The 19373-nt window shown below is 40.0% G+C and overlaps 1 protein-coding gene across 4 annotated transcripts in view; it reads right to left on the minus strand.

Moving 5' to 3' along the window:
• Positions 1–18576, minus strand: part of sorbs2a (sorbin and SH3 domain containing 2a) — a 55330-nt gene extending 36754 nt beyond the window's left edge. For all 4 annotated transcript variants that reach the window (XM_085356852.1, XM_085356853.1, XM_085356851.1 and 1 more), the window contains exons 1-2: positions 18149–18576; positions 8646–8797 (exon numbers count right to left, since the gene is read on the minus strand). The gene's annotated coding sequence lies outside the window, so the exon portion shown is untranslated. The remainder of the gene's footprint in view (positions 1–8645; positions 8798–18148) is intronic.
• Between the last annotated feature and the right edge of the window lie 797 nt (positions 18577–19373).

The raw sequence follows: 19373 nt of genomic DNA on the forward strand, positions 1-19373 counted from the left end.
GTGATGAAACTGTCTTGGGCCCCAGTCACACAGAGCTTAAACTCATTTGGGGCTAAAGACCATCAGGAAACTACCCGCCATGAGGGAAAAATCTATAATCCCTGATCGGTTAGCAGACAGTTGCTAGCATCTGCTGTGAAATCAATTGACGCAGGCGTAGAGACTGGAGACCCCTGGTAACCACTAGTCACTAGGGAAAAGTGTGTCGTGGGAGCCTGTTGACAGTCGATTTGGTTGCAGGGGTATACAGTGCTGCACGACAAACCTTCTTGTGATTGCTTTGGTTCCCAATTGAAGACACAGAATCTTCTACAAATAGTAACAAACTACTTGCTAAGCAATAGTAAAACTAAGAAGTGTGATGCAAACGGGGGATGGAGACTACTTTCCTTCATAGTAAATGTTTTGAAACGTGTTGGTTGCAGCAGTTATGAACAACTTTTACTATGAAGGCAAACATTCTTTGTTTCCAGATTGTGTTGGACTTTGAAAAGTTTCTCAGCTTGGAGAGTAGACGGCGAGTGTTTGTAGATGAGGGGCATCTGTGCAACAACCTCTTTTCAACTGATTTTTATCAGGCATCAGCCAGATGCCTCCAGCCAACACTGGGGGAATAGACTACAGCAACCAGAGGTTGCCAGGGGGTTGCCAAATGGCCCAAGCCAGTGTGACTGAGGCCTTACCTGATTTGGCCAGTCACCCAATAAGGTTGTCCTTTTAGATCACCCTTTTGGCCTGATAATGCTCCTCACTTGACTGTAAGGAGCATCATCATTGATGAGAACAGCGATGCAGAAGCAGTTTTCAGCTGCATCATATCCTCGACCCCAAGGCTGAGACCGTCAGCTGTACTATAACTGTGTTTTCTAGCCACACAAACACAACCTTCACTCACCACCTGGACTAGGTGCCAATCTTTGCTGCCTGCAACTTCAACCACTTTCCAAAATTCAAAATCAAGCTGAAGGGTAGTCACTTTGACAATGGGGGAGATTCAGCATGCACTGCAGAGGCACAAGTGCAAAAGGATAAAATGTAGCAGGTACACAGTGAGCTCAAAATGCTCGAGAGGTGTGTAACAAGTTGAGGTGGGCCAAATATAAATCAGGTAAGGGTTTTTATTTTGGCCATAGATCTTTATTATCATAACTTATAGATATTTTGCCCTGGCTTTGAGATTTTGAGTGCTGAATCTTTTATCACTTACAGTTACACAATATTATTTTTACTACACTTTCCTCTGCTCAGCCCTGTGTCCATCTGCTTCAGAGCAGGGTAGACCCACAGTAAAGCAGTTATATAAGCAAACTCACCCTGAGATGGAACGAAACAAGAGTACATTAAATAGATAAATTAAATTACAAGAGGTATCCTGCTTATCACCCAATAAGAGATGGGATCAGCATGTTTTTATCATGAAGTAACGTTTACTGACAAATTCTTTTTTAATCTGTATTCTTCTTGACATAACCTTCAAGCACCATGTCTTTGATTAGTTTATCCATATTCACTGCTTCATTCTTCCAAACACAGCTAATTTTGGTTGGCAAATAAAATCCTAATATTTGTGGGAGTGCATGAAGACAACATGGGATACTTTCTGTCCCTCAAGACCTAATCCTCACCCTCATACCCTGTGTCCTCATAAATCTTGCTCTCAGAAACAAACACGCACACATACACACACACACACACACGCGCGCGCAGGCACCCAGGGGTAAATCATGGGTCTGGCGTCGCAGGCTGTCGGCGTCCAAATGATGGTCAGATTATAAACAGCATCATGTTTCTTGGGGACAGATCAGCGGCGACACAGCAGCTGTGGCCGTGGTGTAATATTAAGGCTACACACTGGAAGTAAAACGCTCCGGGCTCAACACCTCAGTTCAACTCTGCCTGCTTGTCAATATAGAGCTTTTTAAAGCTTTTAAATACAATCTAGCAACCCCGTCTAAAGCCTGGGATAGACCATTAGTAGCTCTTTAGCATGTGCCTCACTCTATTTGAAAGAAAGTTTCCAAAATAATCCTGCAAATACTCCCCTAAAATGCTTACTGTGTTGCTTGAAAAGGAAGCCTGGAAATAAATGCAGACAGACCAAACATCTGATACTCTGTCAGCTCTCAAAACCTTAAATAAATACTCAATAATAAAGAAGAGGACTTTGTTTTCCAGCAAGATGCTTTGGATTCTTGTACTACTTTTTAAAGTTGGTATGTCAAGTTTCTTTCGAGACATTTTTTTTTTTTTTTTTACTTTGCTGTGGTTTTTCCACCGACTGTAATTTAGACATCGGTTGGCCACTCTGGAGACCAGTGTGTATATAATTACTGAGTGTAATAGCTGTGGGACAGCAAATATACAACTCAGAGCTAGAAGCTGCAGAAAGCTGTGATGTCCAGTATCGGGGCCATCAAGTCTCGTTAGTCTGCCATGTGGCCCTCTGAGACCTACCTGGTTTACATTATTGGACTAATAGGGCTTAAACTTTATAAACTTTATTTATAGACAAGAGACTGTTACTGTAAGAGGAAGTTTGTGTTGTTTTGTGTCAGTACTAGAAAAACATTTTTGCTAATCTGAGTTTCTCACCATGAGCCGTTTTCTTAATTTTCCTTCCCTTCATCACATGGTAAGCTTAAACAGGAAGACTTTTAATATTGTTGACTTAATCAATCACGTGTTGACACAAATGTCCTTCTGAAAACAACTGATAAGTTTGAGTACATGTATGGGAAATTCCATGTGTAATCTGAGCGCTGTTTTAATTATCTCATAAAATCCGAGCGGAGACAGCACAACAAAGCTGGACCACCAAAGACCGGAAGGAACAAGTGTCTTTGCCAGTATTAACAAAAACAAAACAACAACAGTCACTTAGCTAGGATGCTGTGAAAAATAAAGATATGCCCTCAAAAAGTGTTCAACAGGATACCATTAGTCACTGACTGCTTTGACATAAACAAAACAAGAGTCTTAAGAATAAACATGCCACCATCTTTTAGGGGGAGTACTTAAAGAGCTGAGAGAAGCACTTTTCAATATCATGTGCCTGCTAAACGGACCTTATACAACTGATGGTGTTTTCTTATAAGCTATAACTGCATTGAAAAAAAAATAATTATAAAAACAATACTTTGCTGTTCAAGATTATGCAGAAGAGTGTGTATGGGGGAAAATCACCAGGTGAGAGTGAATGGTCATTAGTGATGAGGGGACATCAGCCTCAAAGGTTCTGGTACTGAAGTGGTCACTCACTAAGATGCACTCACAGATTAAAATTTGTAGCAAATCTGTTAAAAGTGTTGCATATGACCCTGAATGTCCCACTGGAGGAACATCTGAGACCAAAACAAACAGTTGCACTGACCACACCTTTGTGTTTCATATACAACCAGAAACTCTGTGTGCACACAGTCCTGCAAAACACGAAGCCAGCCTGCTTCAATGGCAGCTTTAATTACATTTACATCAACATAAAGGCCAAAGTTAAACCAATGTAAACTCTGGCTGACTGAAACTGTACCTACTCTTTAAATGATCAATTGGTCTTGAGGAAAGAAAATATGTAAATCAATGCAATAAGACCACTGTATATGATAGCTTTATTGGACTATGAGTAATCAATACATTTAATAGGTAGCATTTGCAGTATATTAAATCTCTGTATTTTACACAGAACTGAGAACAACAGACTCAGAGCTGCCCGGATTCATCATCCGTATGATGTCAGAAAAACAGAACAGCTATATATCAACTTTATGTCCAGCTTGGTTTGGCTGTTGCTGCTTACTTGAAGGTGAGGCTGGGCATGCCTCTCCATATAAAGTGACTTTGATATTTTGGGCCTCTGTTTTGACAAACTATAACCGCAGCAATGTCTTCTTTGACTTCTTGTCTGTTTACAGTTGAGATTTGTGCACATAAGTTGCGTAAATCAAACAAACCAATTTTATTGTTACTCTTTATTTTCTGGGGAGACCAGCTGATGTGCCCGACTGCACTCTAAGGGTGGGGAAAATGTTTGATACAACAGAGCATTGAAATATTTTGCATGGCAATATTGTATCAATACAGGGGCACCAAATATCAAAAACTATAAATGATAACTCATCCCAAGATGAGCAAACTTATATTAAATCAGTTCACCTGAAAAAAACAAAACAAAACAAAAACAAACACTGGACACACTTAGCTTGACAAAGTTGCCCTTTTAATTTAGAACAAGTTAACGGCGCAGTCACACAAGTAAAATATGACAGCGGCCTCCGTACGTCACCAAAAGTCAGAGGCAGCCTGGTGATTGTATTGAATTTTCCCCACGTTCTGCCACATAACCCGTGGTGACTACCCAGAACTTGAGGGCGTTGTACACTCACAACCACTCTGATCTGATTTTAATGCAAAAAAATAATAGATGTGAGACAAGTTTGTCAATATCTTTCTTATCCAATAAGATACTGACAAAGTATAACTTTCTGAACATACTTCGCAGTTGAAAAAAGGTGATGAATCACAGTTTATGTTATTGCAATACTCAGCATATTGCAAAATGTTAAAACAGCTTTATCAATGTTCAAAATGCTTGTTACAAGCTTCAGTGAGAAAAAGAAGAAGCAAAAAACAAAAAATACTGCAGCAGAAATATTAATGGACACGAGTTGGAATGTGTGCTCTGCGTATTACCTGTAGGGATGCTACACAGTAACAGCCAGGCCAGTGCATTTTACGCAGATACAACAACAGCAAACAGAGAAATCTGGAAAACCTATCTAGGAGGAATCAGAGAAAACAAACTCCTTTTTTAAACAGGGAAACAGAAGGTCCCGGGAGATTCAACATAAATCTCAGTCAAGACATGACCAGACTGAAACCAAACCGACGGGGACAACAACCCCTCCAAAAAAGGCATGATTTAGCATTGCTTCATTCCTTAATTACTGAAACTGAGCCAAATTTTTTGCTTTTTTTTCTTCAGTGTTGCATTTTTGTGGTAAAAATGTGGGGAGTGTGGGATTGTGGTAAAAGAAACGAAAGAATCAAAACAGTAAAAAGAATTGCCCACTGTGCTTTAAATGGACACTGTAGCCACGTTAGCCCAACAAATGTTAATAAAAGTAAACATTGAAATAGTTTATAAGCCTTTTAATAAAGCTGCAGAGGAAGCGTTAAGAGCTTGTAACCTTTTCCTTTTTCAAATAATGAAGAACATAAAAAAAACAAACAAGTTTTTGTCTATGCTTAATTTAAAACTCCAAGTATCTTGGCATCATTTAGCCACACAAATGTCCTAACAAAGTAATGAAAAATATAACCTCCCATAATGGTGGCAACAAAGTCAGATTTAAATATTACATTCAGAAAGCGATGAGTAATCCATGTCACGGTGATTTTAAGCACTTTAACACAGAGGCATGTGTCAAAATCTCTGCTGAGCAGCGGTGTTAAAAATCCTTTAATGGCCACATCACAATGATTCCTGGTAATATGCCGGTCATTTCCCATTCATATGATTGAGGTGCTATTGTTTCAGCATGCTGCCTTTCCTACATACCTTAAGAAACTTCTGACCTGCAATTCACTTTAGAAAAGCGGATTACTCGAACCATGAAACAGTTTAGGCCCCGCACTCCAGCCTGTTAGAAGTATGTTAAATACCCGTCCATACCACTAAATCTGAATAAATGGTCTTTAATGATTCCTTTAAAAAAACGAAACCTTTCTAAAGTACAAAACGAACAGCTTCAATCCTCAAGCAGAACACAGTTTAAGCCTCTCACAAAAGCTCTAAAGTATTTGTTGTTAGATGCAGGAATGTTTTGTCGGTGCCATGTTACTGTTCTACCAGCACATTACTGCCAGTAGTTGAACAACAACCACTTGCAACAAAGTCTCTGTTATCAGCCTTGTTTGCTCAACCTTGCCACTCATTAGCGGACCCCCCTCCCCTCTGGCTGTAAGAATGGACAGGGGAGGTCAACACACTGACCCTGCGTGCCCACTCACTGCCCATACGGCAAACAACAGAGAGTGTGTTCTCCAGATTGCATCACAACGACGCTAACGAGCACAGCCATTGGCCCGAGAGCACTAATGCAATTATGTAACACAATCCCTGGTACTTTGAGTCGGGGATATGGGAGAAAAAGAATGAATTGGATGTGACACTTGGTGGGTTTGTTATCTCAGTCTTCCTATACAGAATTTATGATGTGCTCTGTGTGTAAGGAGAGAGCAATTTAAAAATAAAAAATAAAAAAGTGCATAGAAATCTAATAAAATCAAGAGATGAAGAGAAAACCTTCCTATTGTGTTGTGTTTAGTGAAGGAAGTGCAAAATAACTGGCATCCTACTGAAAATGGAAAATTATATTAGTTGCATTATGTAAGCTCTGTGCCAAAAGCTGCCCGAGGACACATCTGAGCAGCCCCGCTCAACAATACATTTAGAGCTGCCACAGTTTCATGCCGGCTCCTTAAGAATAAGCACAACACACACAAAGATATCTAACAAAAGCTTGAAAACTATTATTCAGACTGCAGCCCACACAACAAGCTAATATAGGCAGAGCTACGAGAAGATAATAGAGTGAGCAAATGAGAGGACAGTGTGACATTAGGCTAAATGTCAAAGCAATTTCAAAGATGAAGCTTGAGCGTTTCCTGACTTGTCATTTTGACGTAATGTAATAGTCAAGCTCCAGCTTTCTGAGTGAAGGAAGAACAACTGTTGTTCAGCTTGGAATCTGAAACATTTTGAGTTTAAAATATGATGTTTGAACTACAAATACCATCAGCCGATGAAAACTATTCATTACAACTTGGTGTGGACTTCATAAAAGCAATATTTTCCTTTGTGCTTGCAGAGGATGCAGAAGTTAGTTTTTCCACATGCTACGAGTAAACACGCCCATCTCGAGGGCGACAAAGTGTGACGAGGTAAAGAAATGTATCCTGAAAATATGCAAACACGTCAGAGAGATGACAACAAAAAGAAATTCCAAATTACAATATGTAAAACAAAGTGTTTACGTCTAAGACTTTGTTAAGACAAACAGTTCAAAAATATATTTTTTGATTTGAGACAGGAGGTACGCTGAAGCGGCAGGGCTATCTGTTGTGCCCAAGATTAAATTCCCCATGCATAGTCTGGATTCCCCAGGTACCAGTGTTAAGTGTCGAGCATGAAGACAAGAGGAACTTGATTAGAGGAGGCGCTATATTTAATGCCATTAGCCGTGACCTTTTAACCTCGAAGCTGGTCAAGAACATTAGAAAAAACTTTTTCCTATTTCCAGGATTCTAGATATTTGCATGAGAGCCTCAAATAAGAGCCTTGCATTCGCTTTGATTCAGTAAAATAAAAAAATTTTCAGCTTTAGAACAAACAACCAGTAATCAGGAATGCGGAAAAGAAGGGCTGAAACAACAGCCCGGGTAAGCTCATAATCATAACTACCACAAAATATTCTATCCTTAATTATAAACACAGACACTGCAGAAAAAAAAAATCCCTGATTTCATGCCAGATTCATTTAATTTTTCTAATAACACCAGCTTCATAGAACTGCCACTCCACATGACACACATCTAACCAAGCAAATGCCATCAGCTGAAGAAGAAAACTATTCATTACAATGAAGCGTGGACTTTATAAAAGCAACAAAAAGATTTATCTAACCAAAAAACCTTTACAAAAGTATCGCTGACCTCTGCAATCAGTTTTAATGAGGCTGGAATGACGCATATGAATGAAGAAAAAAAAAAAAAAAAAAAGAAGAGGTTGCCCTGTGACGTTTGCAGGGAACGCACAAAGTGACTGTGTATGTGAGATCCGGAAGAAAACAAATCCAGCCGCCCGTGATACAAACCGAGGCTGGGAACCACCCCTTACTGTGTACCCAAGGGGTCAAGGTGACATTCCACAACACCTCTGAGATTGGCCTAATGGAGGAATTGGTGCATGGCTTTTGTTGAATAGGAAATAAGAAACCATGAAAAAAGGCTGTAACAAGAGACTGAAGTATGTAAAAGGGCCCGAAGAGGGAAAGGATTCTGGGGCAAAAGTTAAGAGGTTACGGAGTTCTTATAAATATATTTACAAACAAACAAATACACAAAAATCTGATAAAGTCATGCTCAGGAAGTTAACGCTCACAACTGTAATCTAAGCTTTTTTTGTGATCCTATTTCTTAGGTGACCGCGGTCAAAACCGCTGTTTTTATTTGACACCATTTCCTCTGTCCACTGTCACAAAAGACAAAAATTCTACTCTTGGGCTATAATTTTTGGTTTTGGCAGCACAGATAAATACTATTCCCTTTGGGTGTTTGGGCTGTAAAAGCTATTCGGATCTCTTTTAATTTAAATCTTTTTAAAGCATCTGTGTTCATAACAAGTAAATATAGACACATGACAACCGAGTAGACAGCGCTGCAATATCTGCGTGCCTTGAAGAGGGTCTTTGAAGAAAGCAATATAAGATATTAGGACAGGTTAAATCCAAAATATCCACACTCGGATTTAAATTTGTTTTAATAAAAATGGTTTTCCTGTGAACGCCAACGAAATGCAATCCTGCCCCACTGCAGACAACAGAGTGCAGGTGCAATGGTCCATCAAGTAAAGTAAATGTAACTCTTACCGTCATAAACCCAAAAGACTGGAGAAGTGCTAAGAAGAGTCACGTATGGCGTTGTGACTTAAAGTCCCCCTGTGCCTTCCACTTTCTCTCCTCTGCTCAGGACAAGTATCTCCTCCCGCTCAAGCTTTAGTCCCAAGATCCCCGTTCAATGCCTGGGAAGCACAGAGACAACAGACCGAGGAGAAAGTTAAGAGACGGAGTCGAAGAGTGGGAGTGACAGGGAAAGAGAGTTGCCTGTTTGGGTGAAGCAGTGATCAGATACGGTTATTTTCAGACTCTGGCATGCTTGTCTTTGAGACTGGAAAGTAACCCCCCGGTGTGGATGGGTGGGGGATAAGTGACAGGCCTGAGTATCTCTATTTTGCCACACACATGTTTGCATGCATGCCACGCAGTATAAGCGCACGCATTCCCATGAAGACAAACTACTTCTAAGCACACGTTCACACAATTCATACATTCCAAAGGAGTCGCAGAGTGATTCTACTGTATGCTACATCGGGTAGATACACCTTTCAGATGTTAGGCTCGCCTGAGGTGTGAGAAGGGTGTAAGAGAACCTCAATGTACTCATCTCCTCCTAACAGGTTTTATGTCACAGTGGCCAGAGTTGTCAGTTTGTGGCTATGTAAAGTGGCAGCATCCACACAGAAACTGACAGGAGTCTTAAATCCTTCTCACATGAGATTTTCTTTCTTTCCTTTTTTGTTGTGGTCAGCTTGACTTTGTGTCAAGAATGCTCCCTCGGAGATGTGAATATCCAGCCACATAGACATGACATGCAATTGCACTTTTTCTTTTCCCTTTTTAAATCCATGTAAATACATCTTGTACTGTCAACGTCATACCAGGCTCTAAATATACAAATTATATGACCACTCACCTGTACCATTAATAATCTTTCCCGCGCTGTAATCCATATGGGACTGTATATTTGGAAAATGACCACACACATGCACACAGACGCCGAATATACACAGGAGAGAGGTCAGCCAGAAGCACCTCTAGACCCCAGACTCCCTGCTATTCCTAGAATGATGATGTAACTACTGCTATTAGCATGTCATATTTAGAGCCTGGATACCTAAAACCAGCCAGGCAGCTACTGTGTAACATGCTATTTGGACAACATCCAACGCATCCACTTAAAACAAGTTTTTAACAATAAACAGAAGAGGCGCAAGAATCCGCAACTTACAAATTAAAGTGCGGTAAAGGCTCGGGCAGAGCCGAGGTGCCACTACAAAAGAAATTAATTAGCTTCCATAAACCAAATCCTGAGATATGACAAAAACAGATGAGATTCATACTACAAACCTTCCACCAAACAGTGGGCGGATCTCTTTAGTTTGCTGTCATTTTAAATGTATTTATCTTACTCTACAGTAGCTGACCAGCAACTATTTTAGTATAAGGCCATAAATTAGAAAAAAAAAAAAAAGCTTCATAGGCTCTGCCAAACCTGTTGCCAACTTTTAAATCAAACATGGACACAGCTAAGTCTTGATCAACACTCTCTGTGCCTGCTGTCATCATGCAGATGATGAAGTGGTAATGTAAAAATCCTGTCTACATGGGCACGAATGGATCCAGTGACGAGTAGCGCTCCTCCAACTATGTCTCCCAAACACCTAGGCTTCAGACTTTAGGGTTCCTGAAAGCCCCACAGCAGTGATCAGTGTGTCAACAAACATAATTCATTCATTCATTTCATTCATTCATTTATTTATTCATTTTCAGGCACAACAAATACCTATATTGAACATAAAATACACAAAACAAAAAACAAAACTTGCCTGAAAAAGGAGTGGGACGAAGAAAACTTATTAAATCCCACCCCTATACTCACTCATCAACAAAAAAAAACAATAAACTTCCCGCAGCTACGCCCATCATTGCATACAGACCCATCAACAGCCCCGGGCAGATACAAGCATCTAAGCGGCAGCTCGCAACCAACAATTAGAGCCTTCATAACTGAATACAGAATATATAAATTATAAATTGCATTACCACAGGTAACAGGCAGTAATAACTACAAGTAACAGACACACATACATATACATACATATATATCTACACACACAAGTACATATATGTACATACATACGCACACTTTATTTTTTATTTTTTATTTTGGAATCCATACCAGCAATGGTAAGAGGACAGACATTACAGAGCACACTAAAACCCATCATTGAGTATACTGTGACCAGACCAACTGTTTGTAGAGAAATTTAAATCTATGAATATTTTTGCATTGTTTCAATTGTAAACTCAGACTGTTCCAGATTTTCACACCACATACAGACACACAAAAGCCTTTACGGGTTGTTCGAGTTCTGGGTAATTTGAATTCTCCAAAGCCTCTCACATTATAAAACCTTTTCTCGAATTTCAAATCTAGTTTGTAAATTTGCCGGTAAAAGTTTAGTAAAAGCTTTATACAAAATTATGGATGTATTGTAATTAACCAGATCCTGGAATTTAAGTAACTTTGCCTGAAGAAAGAATTTGTGAGTATGATCTAGATAACCAGCCTTGTGAATAATACGCAGTGCTCGTTTCTGTACTGTGACTAATGGATTAGTTGTATTTTTATATGTATTTCCCCACACTTCCACACAATATGTAAGATATGGAAGAACCAGGGTACAGTACAGAGTACGAAGTGCATCTTTATCAAGGAATTGTTTCACTTTGTTCAAAACTGCGAGGCTTCTGGAAATTTTGGTTTTTATGTGTCTGACGTGGGGTTTCCATGAAATTTTGTTATCAATTATAACTCCCAAAAATTTGTTTTCACTCACATTATCAATTGGTACACCTTCAATGATAATTGGTAATTCTATATTATATTTTAAATTACCAAAAAACATTGCTTTAGTTTTATTTATATTTAATGATAATTTATTTATGTCCATCCATTTTTTTATTAATTTTAGCTCCCTGTTTACAGTCATTACAAGATCAGTATAATCATCGCTACTGAAAAATATGTTGGTGTCATCTGCGAACAGTATGAGTTTAAGTACTTGAGAAACATCAAAAATATCATTTATGTATACATTGAAAAGTTTTGGTCCCAACACTGACCCTTGGGGAACACCACATGTAATACCAAGTTTCTCTGAATGGTAATGCCCTATGCTAACATATTGTTCCCGACCTGTTAGGTAACTTTTTAACCAGTTACCAGCTTTCCCTCGAATACCATATCTTTCCAATTTATCCAGTAAAATTGAGTGATTGATTGTGTCGAAGGCCTTTTTGAGGTCAACAAAAATACCAACTGCATATTTATTTTTATCCAGTGTATCAGTAATTTCTTCTACTGCCTCAATTATCGCCATTGAAGTGGTTCTTTGCGTTCTGAAACCATACTGACCAACATTTATTATTTGATGTTTTTCAAGGAATTTTTCTAATCTTGAATTAAAAAGTTTTTCTAGAATTTTTGAGAATTGAGGCAGTAGAGAAATAGGCCTATAATTGGTAAAACTGTGTTTGTCATTACTTTTATATAGTGGTATTACTTTCGCAATTTTCATTTTTTTTGGAAAACAACCGGACTGAAATGATAAATTACAGATATATGTTAAGGGACTAGCAATATTCAGAATAACCTGTTTAACTACAGACATATTTATGTCATGATAATCCATTGAAGACTTACTTTTACATTTTAATGTGATATTTATTACTTCTTGCTCATTTGTAGCTGAGAGGAACAGTGAAAAGGGATTTGATTTTATATTACTGATATTTTCATTTTTATGACACGGGATGTCCGCTGCTAGTTCAGGGCCAACATTTATGAAGAATTTATTGAACCCATCGACAATATTACTCATGTTGTGATTTTCACCATTTGCATCAGTAAAATATTCAGGATATGATGTTCCAGAAGATCCTTGTTTAATTAAGTTGTTTAACACATCCCAATAATCAAACAGCAGTTGCCCCCCCAGAAACATCTCATCATGTGGGAAGGATCACTGAGGTATGGTGAAAAGCTGACAACTGACAGGTGCTAATGATGCAACCTTGAGGCCAAAATCAGGGCAGTACCAGGGGACCAATAAAGTTCTATCATAAGTGCTATCAACTATAGACTTAATCTTGTAACCTGGCATGACAAACACAAGCAGCAGGATCTGCATCACACATCAAAGCAAACAGATTTTTGACCACATTCCTTACTTGAGATCATATTTTGGCTCTTCTAGGTGTGTCCTACTTAGTGCTGCATGTGGAAGAATGATTTATAAGACAATTTAAAGTAAACGGACAGAGCAGCAGCTTAGTAATGATCTTATTAAAGTACCAAAGCAAACTATTTTTATAGTGACTGACACAAACTCACACTCAAACGCACCGACACTTTGACCTATGAGCCACTCTGGACTACAGTAGCCGTGTCGACATGCTCTCACCCGTACAGTTTCAACACCTAATTCATTATCAGCTTCTCCAAGGCCCTGCCATTCCCAGTTAAGTAAGTGGTAGGATATAAAAAGCAGAAGAGCTGCGCATGTAGTAAGTGTCACTTACTGGAAAACACTTAAATCTGAAGATCAAAAAAGGAAAAGCATATTCACAAAGCAGCGTGCTCTTTAATAGAGATATAATAGTTTAATAATATTTGTTTTTCTACAAACTTTTTTTAACATGTATTACATAACTGGTGTTGTGAACTCCTTCAGTATAACTCATACATTCAGATCTGGCCATTTTTGAGTGGCCAAGTACTGTACTGGTTGGCCCTCTCAAAGACGATTCTAGATTTGAACCAGCTGGTCTGATGGGGGCATTTGCGTGATGAGTTTGCACATTCTCCCTGTCCCCGTTTGGGGTTTTGTTCAGGTTGCTCCAGCTTCCTCTCACAATTCAAAGACACAAATACTAGGTTGGTAGATAATTCTAAAATTGTCATATGTATGAGCGTGCATGTTTGCCTCATGTGGTAGCCCTGTCTATGACGGTATAGTGACTTGCTGAGGGTGTGCCCTGCATTTTGCCCTTTGTCAGTGGGGTTAGGCCTCAGCCCCTAATGATATAGGGATACACGGGGCTTAATCTGATGTATGACAAGCTGGATGTGACCACAGCAAGTAACTGTGGTGTTGCACGGGCTTTTGGTCCACTTTTCTAGATTTACCATAATTTGAAAGCACCTGGCAGGACTTGAATAACATGAAGTGTAACAGAGGTATAGCAGGCCCACTCAGTGTACTCAGAGGCTTAGTGTTTCTGCTGTTTAACAAAGCTGGCTGTGTATTACTTTCTGTGTTTAGCCTTTATATTTAGAAACCTGTGGTTGTTCTTACAACCACTGAAATAGATTAAAAGGCCTCATGACTGAAATAGGATTGACGTGCAAGGATTAAATTAGGGAAAGATCTTGGCTGGAAATACAGGTGAAGATATACTTGTCAACTTGCAGTGTAAGTTTTTAGACTTTTAATTTTCCAGATACAGTATAATTTGAACATCCCTAGCGGTGTATAGATGCAGAGGTTTTTCACAAAGCCAGAAAAATGTGTTCAAGTCCATTTTATAAGATCAGATATTGCCATTTTTACACATTTGATTATTACACATCACATACATATGCACAAGTTTGCCACTAAGCAAACCATATTGGGTGGGATTAAGGTCCCTGTATGGTCATCCGCAGGTGCAACAGAGGCTGGCTGACCTGCGTCTGTGTGCTGTCGCTGTGTACTGTCTCCAGGGGGCAGTGTAAAAAATATGTGGAACAACCGGTAATGTGGGCTCTTGTTTGCACTCATGTTAGTCATTTTGGTTTGGCCACTGTCAAGTCATGATCTACTAGAACGTCTCTACAATGGAGTAGGACTAATAAAGAATCAGAACTGTCCATCACAGCCATTGTTTGTGTTTCCTATCCATGCTTCTTTCATCTCTGTTGTTTTTTGCTTTTCTTTGTCTTTGTGGTAACTCAACTACATTGCACACCACAATCAGCATTTGGCCTCGACAGCAGCTTTTTGGGGCCGTCTCTGTTGCACAGCCAGATAACTAAGCAAAAATGATTCCAATGCAGGACCGTATCAAGTCTTTTTTTGTGCTACAATGTGTTGCTTATTTGTCAGAATAAAGTATCTCTGGTTCAGTAACAAAGAATTACTGATTACTGTGCAAAAAAGAGGATTTCTTTAGATAAAAGTGGCTCAGCAGATGAGATTTAAAAAAAAAAAAAGTCATCAGCATGACACTTTATGATGCACGCTACAGGACATTGTTAATGGGCTCTGGGAGCAGGCACACACCACTTCTCAAACACTACTTGAGCCATGACATCAGACTCTGGAGAAGGGCACAGTGAGGGGGAGATAAAGGAGGAAGCAGAGCAGAGGATACAATGAGAAAAGAGAGGGCACCAAAACAAAGAATAGACATGGGAAAATGAGTGTGAGAGAATGATAGAGTGAAATAAAGGCCACTGTGATAGTAACCCCCTCTGCTACATTCTGTACTTTCAGAAGAAAATGTATCACATTCGCCTATTCCCTGACAACCTGCCTTGATCCTCTTTCTTTCTCTCTCCCTCTTGGACACACATGCACCACACAGCTTCTCTCCCAGTAACTCTAAACTAGCAGGTGCAACTGAGTTAGCAACAGAGACACTTAGTTTTGGGCTCTCTGGCCATTAATCAAATCAAAAATGCTATGATTGCTCATTATGAGTGTATATTTAAGTCCCTGTTATTGGTCCTCTGCGAAACAGTCAGTAGCCAACTGTTGCTCGTCACACTGCATCCTGCCCGCTGCTTCCTCATCAGAGACAGAAGTGTGTAGTCACAGAAATACAAGAAAGACAACATCAGAAACACCGGCCAGTATGGCCTAAGGCACACACACACACACACACACAGCAAAAGACACTCACAAGGCAGGTAGAAAGGTAGGCCTCACTGGGAGTGGTATGTGGTTCCCGGAGTGATAGTGTTACAGTCTGTGCATCCTGGACACATCCCCATTTTCCCTGCTCATCCAGCATTCATATGCATCTTACGGATACTATCCGTTGCCCCTCATTACATCATCCATTTAACCAAGTTAGAAGACTGGACAGAAAAAGCTGTGTTATCCGTTTTATTTTTGTTTGCTTGTTTTGAACTGGGACAGCAATGGCTTTGAGGAAGTCAGACAGCAAGGCAGCAGATGAGTTTTCCTATCTGCATAGAGACTGACTGATAAAGCTTTAATGGCAGATGAATGTGAACTCAGGAAGCAGGAATAAGGAAAAACTGCAACTCAGTGATGACTGTAGGGTGGCCCTGCGCTAGGGCTGAACGATATATCGCATTTGCGATAATATCGCGACATGATCAAGTGCAATTTTCTAACCGCAAAGGCTGCGATTATACTCTGGACATGTCCAAATTCATGGGCTGCATCCTCCTGAGGCCGCATTTGTAGACCGATTACGTCACAGCGACGTGCCGAAGGCAGTCCAAATTACTACCATATCCCAGAATTCATAGCGCGGCCCAGCCAAACTCCAGTTTCCAACAATGGCGGCCGCTACTAAGTTTTAAAATTACTCATACTAATCTTTCTGGGTCACAAAATAAACTTTTAACATATTTTCAGGCGAGAAAGTAGTTGTGTAAACATCAAATATCTGCTCGGTTTATCAAGATATCCCATATTTGCAAAAGTGCTTCGACGTTTTCAGAGGCGTCTGCTACCCACCAGCTCGACAGCTAGCCGGGAGCTCGAGGGTTACTGATGCGGCCGAGAACGGCACAACTCCCGGCACATCATTTTCAGATCACCGCGGAGTTTCGCTGCTCGGGTTAAACGTAATATATAAGTCACTTAGACAACCTAAAAATGTTATTGTTGGGCTTTTTTCAGTGTTTTGTTTGTTCGTGAGTAAATCGGTTTGGCTGAGATTAAAGTTATTAGATTAGATAAAATAAAACTTTATTAATCCCCCGGGTGGGTTCCTCCTTGGTTTTCACACAGCTGACTAAACGTCAAACAGAAAACTTATTAAACAGAAGTATGAGACAGTCGAGAATTTACACCAGTGTCTGGTTATATTTTAGATAGCAAGAAGCAGACGGCCGAGTTTATTAAACTCCACCGAGACAGCGGTGACGCTAATCAGAAGGCTAGACCGTCCAATTTCACGCCTTTAAATTTTAAAGGCGTGTTTGTGTGTGTGTTTATACAATTGCTATTATGTTTGCACTTTATGTGTAATGTTACTGACTGCAGAGATCAGTAAGATGTGTGTATTTTTTATTTATTAGTTTTATTTATTTAATATTATTTTTTAATTGAATGACTGTCTAGTAGTTCACAGATGTCGAAAAACTGAGTGTGGTAAAGCCACTGATTTTTTTTATGTATATTTCTGCAATCTGCACATTGTACTGACTTTCATTTTAATGTTTACACCAGGGTTCCTTGTCAGCACTTTATGCTCAGATGTTTGTAAGCTAAAAATAAACTATTGTGTATGTTCAAATATACTGTTGTGATTGAAGAAGTTAAATAAAAATGTCAGTCATCAATTCATGCATCACCTCATGTCATCATAACAGAGGTCTGTCTTCCAGGAAAGAACAGTTTAAAATTAATGTAATATAGTATTGGCCATACTATATGATGTATTGCTTGTCTTTGTTTAATAATACAGAAGACAAAGACCTTAAAAAATAATCGCATATCGCATCGCAATCGCAATATTGGGGCAAAAAATCGCAATTAGATTATTTTCCATAATCGTTCAGCCCTACCCTGCGCAGAAGCATTGCTCTACATATTACACACAAGATGAAATGAAAGAATTGCAGGGTAACAGTGTTACTATTATCATCATAAAACCAAACTCAATAAGTTATATGTTCTTCGTCCAGTTAGAAAATAAATATCTGCTATACGCTTATATCCTTTTTTCTTACACATACGGGAAACTGTATTGACCAATGCACAAGTGCAAGCTAACAATAGAGATTATCCTAAGCGTTTAAGATCTAGGTTAAACGTGGATATTTCAGTTCATGTTTACAACTATCAGGAGGCTGCATGTTCTTCCCACACTGCTCTCATAATGTCGGTCCTTACGGTTTTAGAAATATTCTTTGTAAAGCTTAAAAGCTTGTGGTTTCGTCATTTATCATCCTCCCAGTCCCAACCGCATCTTCCTCTAATGCACTGGAGACACCAGTCCACCGGAATGCACTTTAAATGGAAACCGAGTCGACCCGACCGCATCCCGGATAAGCCAATTCATTTTCTCGAGTTTCGTCAATTACAACTGCAGGGTCATAACTGCTTGTAAGGCAGTTAAAACAACCCAAATAGCCTTGTTTACCAGCTCTAACACCACGAAATTAAGCCGAGGGTCAGATCTAGTGCTGCTGCTGCTGGTGCAGCTGCTAAAAGCGACGCGGAGGGAGAGATAAATATATAGCCCCCCTGTGTTTTTTAAACAACAAACTGGTAGTGTGTACTTACCTTAACACAGCTGCCACCTCACCGGACAAATTCCCGAAACATGTCTAATAACACGTCTTTTCCATATAAAACGAGTGAAGTCCTCGGACAGGCGCAGAAGTGACACACACCGTGAAGCTACGGCGGCTTCGGGAGCTACTGTGTGATGAAACCGTACACCTGTTTTCAACGCGCATGGATGTTGTGCCAACCTTGACTGAAGGCTACTCCCTCTCTCCCGGGGGGTCACTGGGCCTCGGACAGCAATGCGGTGAAAATAACCTGTCCCCTCTCCTTAAGACACTCCAAGGAGAAGGCGGCACAATTAAGTTACCGCCTGCCTTTCTTTCTCGACTACATGCGCGAGCCGCGCCGCAGTCCCGACCCTAGCGACTCTGGAGAAGAGAAGCGGCGTCAGTCCAGAAATGGACCGGCTCTGCCTCCGTTTCCGTTTTTCGTTATTAGTGAATGATGTCTTGGCTTCGTTCGCAAAATGGCCTCTGTTATTTTCATTCAGCAACAGTCTACCGCGAGCTTCTCATTGGGTCTGCGTGTAGCCATGGCAACGCCCGCGGTTCAATCAGTGTTTGCAGAGGACACACACAGCACACGGGAGGCCTGTGTACGGCTCACCAACAGGAAAGTGTCACTTTGCCTTCTATCTGCAGCAGAAACACACAATAGACTGACCTCAGATATGAGGCGGGGTGCTGACGGTTTGTTTTAATGGTTAGACCATGACACAGGCTAAGGCTCGAAGCCTAAATAAGAAATGATTCATAGATGTTTGCTAGGAATAACTTTGAAGCTGTGTTAAGATTTATATCTATGCTGTCCTGGTAGCATTTTGTCCATCACCATGCTTGTAGGTTTAAATGAGTTCTTTTAGCTACCATGTCCCTACCGTGAGCTGTAGGTATTTGCTTCTAGATACATTTGTTTCTACTTTTTATTATTATTATTTGGCAGCGAAATCTTTTAATTATCAGGAAATACTCTGCTGTGATAGTGTGGGTTTATTTGAGTGCTGACCATAAACTGTATATAAAAGATGCACATGTCCACTATGACATCACCTGGTCATAAGTTTGACATTTTGGCATGCACCATCTAGGTTTTTTGATGATCATATTTGGATATTAGTTTTGAGCTCTGTGTCATCAGCTAATGCTAGCTACCTGTTTTGCGGTTTGGAAAAGGCCTTGGAGGGGACTGGCGTCGGCTCTTGGGATGGGCAGATACACAT

The sequence above is a fragment of the Diplotaxodon limnothrissa genome, linkage group LG6, assembly GCF_057381915.1.
Source record: "Diplotaxodon limnothrissa isolate DT_005_m linkage group LG6, D_limnothrissa_male_GT1.1, whole genome shotgun sequence".
Taxonomy (NCBI): Eukaryota; Metazoa; Chordata; class Actinopteri; order Cichliformes; family Cichlidae; genus Diplotaxodon; species Diplotaxodon limnothrissa.